Here is a 250-nt window from a genome sequence, read left to right as displayed (position 1 = left end):
TATATATATATGACAAATAAAAGTGAGAGTTGTCATTCTAAAAATATACCACGCGTAGAACCTGGAAAACACTGATGGATATATAATATAAACTTTTTACAATTACACGTGCAAGGTTTTGATTTCTTCATTTTTAAACAATATGCTCGCCCAATAAAATTATACATGGGTTTTATTATAATGCGTATCAAAAGGCCCACGGATATGCCACCTTTACCATACATGCATGCGTATAATTTAGAATCAGAAC

Source organism: Tarenaya hassleriana, unplaced genomic scaffold, assembly GCF_000463585.1.
Source record: "Tarenaya hassleriana unplaced genomic scaffold, ASM46358v1 Cleome5, whole genome shotgun sequence".
NCBI classification, from domain to species: Eukaryota; Viridiplantae; Streptophyta; class Magnoliopsida; order Brassicales; family Cleomaceae; genus Tarenaya; species Tarenaya hassleriana.
This window is presented reverse-complemented; position numbering follows the sequence as displayed.